We start from the raw sequence: 2,500 nt of genomic DNA, 5'->3' as shown, positions 1-2,500 counted from the left end.
TCGAAAGAGACCTGTATCGTTATTTTTCGTCACTACCTCCCCGTGTCGGGAATGGGTAATTTGCGCGCCTGCTGCCTTCCTTGGATGTGGTAGCCGTTTCTCAGGCTCCCTCTCCGGAATCGAACCCTGATTCCCCGTTACCCGTGGTCACCATGGTAGGCGCCTATAGTACCATCGAAAGTTGATAGGGCAGACATTCGAATGAGACGTCGCCGCCGCGGAGGGCGCGCGATCGGCCCGAGGTTATCTAGAGTCACCAAAGCGGCCGGGGGGCCCGAGCCCCCCGGATGGGTTTTGGGTCTGATAAATGCACGCATCCCCCGGTGGAGGTCAGCGCTCGTTTGCATGTATTAGCTCTGGAATTACCACAGTTATCCGAGTAACGTGTGGAGCGATCAAAGGAACCATAACTGATTTAATGAGCCATTCGCAGTTTCACTGTACCGACCGTGTGCACTTAGACCTGCATGGCTTAATCTTTGAGACAAGCATATGTTACTGGCAGGATCAACCAGGTAGCACTTTCTCCGAGGAGAAGCGGGGCCGTCTCCCCAACCTCGCTCTTCTCCTCCTTCTCCGTGCGAGACGGAGGGAGAGAGAGAGAGAGAAGAGGGGGCTCGGGAAGGCCACGCACGTGCCTTGATTTTCTTCGCTTCCGAGAGGCTCGACTGGGAAACGCTGATTCGAGAGGACCGCAGAGACGAGCGGAGAGGAGAGCACGGGTTGACCGCTGCAGAGCAGACGGGCCCCCCCCCTGTCCCCTGACCGACGTCCGACGGCCTCTTCTCATCGTTTTGCTTCCATCGACAACCGGCCACCTACGTCTCTTTCTGAAGGCCGGCGGGAGGGTCGGTCGGCGGGGAGACCCCCACCGGTTCGACCGCCCCCACCCATAGAGGCAAACACCGCTACGCGGGGAGGATCTCGCTGCCCGGGCCGGGCAGGTGCCTACCCCAGGCGGGTCGTGTGTTCCGATCTGTCAGGCGCTTCGTCTCGTGGTTCGTAGCTGCTCTCGTTTCTCGGCCTCCTACTATCCCGAGCACACCCCTTCCGTGACTCGACACCCGCCAGACGACCATAGCGGGGAGAAAGGCTCTCGGCCTGCCCCAGCAGAGAGGCCTGGTGCGGGGTCGGCTGCCGTCGGGGCCGGGGTGGATTTCGGACTTAGACAGATTTTCACTGTTTATAAAGACCCAGCCGATAATCACCCAGGCGATCCGCCGAGCCTGCCCAGAGGGAGGGCCTGCCCTGCTGCGGAGGTGGTGACCCCGGGGTGGATTTCGGACTTAGACGAATTTTGACTGGGTATGAAGACCCAGCCGAAAATTCACCCAGGCCACAGGCCCGGCCTGCCCAGAGGGAGGGCCTGCCCTGCTGCGGAGGTGGTGAACCCCGGGGTGGATTTCGGGCTTAGACAAATTTTGACTGGGTATGAAGACCCAGCCGATAATCACCCAGGCGATCCGCCGAGCCTGCCCAGAGGGAGGCCCTGCCGAAAGTTTTCCAGGAGGCCGAAAATTCACCCAGGCCACAGGCCCAGCCTGCCCAGGGAGAGAGGCTGCCTGCCCGGGGAGAGATGGGGCCTGCCCAGCCGCTCTGGTGGTGGTGGTGGTGGTGGTGGTGGTGGTGACCCCGGGGTGGATTTTGGACTTTGACAAAATCTCACCGAAAAGGGGACGCTCGCCCAGGGGAGCCGCCGCCCGTGCCCAGGGAGGGGGCGGACCCTGCCGAAAGTTTTCCAGGAGGCCGAAAATTCACCCAGGCCACAGGCCCAGCCTGCCCAGGGAGAGAGGCTGCCTGCCCGGGGAGAGATGGGGCCTGCCCAGCCGCTCTGGTGGTGGTGGTGGTGGTGGTGGTGGTGGTGACCCCGGGGTGGATTTTGGACTTTGACAAAATCTCACCGAAAAGGGGACGCTCACCCAGGGGAGCCGCCGCCCGTGCCCAGGGAGGGGGCGGACCCTGCCGAAAGTTTTCCAGGAGGCCGAAAATTCACCCAGGCCACAGGCCCAGCCTGCCCAGGGAGAGAGGCTGCCTGCCCGGGGAGAGATGGGGCCTGCCCAGCCGCTCTGGTGGTGGTGGTGGTGGTGGTGGTGGTGGTGGTGACCCCGGGGTGGATTTTGGACTTTGACAAAATCTCACCGAAAAGGGGACGCTCACCCAGGGGAGCCGCCGCCCGTGCCCAGGGAGGGGGCGGACCCTGCCGAAAGTTTTCCAGGAGGCCGAAAATTCACCCAGGCCACAGGCCCAGCCTGCCCAGGGAGAGAGGCTGCCTGCCCGGGGAGAGATGGGGCCTGCCCAGCCGCTCTGGTGGTGGTGACGACCCCTGGGCGGGTTTTGGACAAATTTCCGCTGGAAAAAGACCGTTTCACCCATGGGAACTGCTGGCCCCTGCCCAGCGAGAGAGGGAGAGAGAGAGAGAGAGAGAGAGAGAGAGAGAGAGAGAGAGAGAGAGAGAGAGGGGGGAGGGGGCTGCCCTTCTGCTCTGGTGGTGAGGGTCTGC

At 62.6% G+C, this 2,500-nt stretch overlaps 1 non-coding gene across 1 annotated transcript in view; it reads right to left on the bottom strand.

Annotated features, from left to right (window-relative positions):
• Positions 1 to 518, bottom strand: part of LOC134306790 (18S ribosomal RNA) — a 1,842-nt gene extending 1,324 nt beyond the window's left edge. Inside the window, exon 1 of the ribosomal RNA XR_010009468.1 lies at positions 1 to 518. This exon is cut by the window's left edge and continues 1,324 nt beyond it. This is a non-coding gene — a ribosomal RNA (18S ribosomal RNA).
• Positions 519 to 2,500: the final 1,982 nt, after the last annotated feature.

Source organism: Trichomycterus rosablanca, unplaced genomic scaffold, assembly GCF_030014385.1.
Source record: "Trichomycterus rosablanca isolate fTriRos1 unplaced genomic scaffold, fTriRos1.hap1 scaffold_226, whole genome shotgun sequence".
NCBI lineage: Eukaryota > Metazoa > Chordata > Actinopteri > Siluriformes > Trichomycteridae > Trichomycterus > Trichomycterus rosablanca.
Note: the sequence above shows the minus strand (reverse complement) of the source record. Positions and strands in the feature narration are given on the sequence as shown.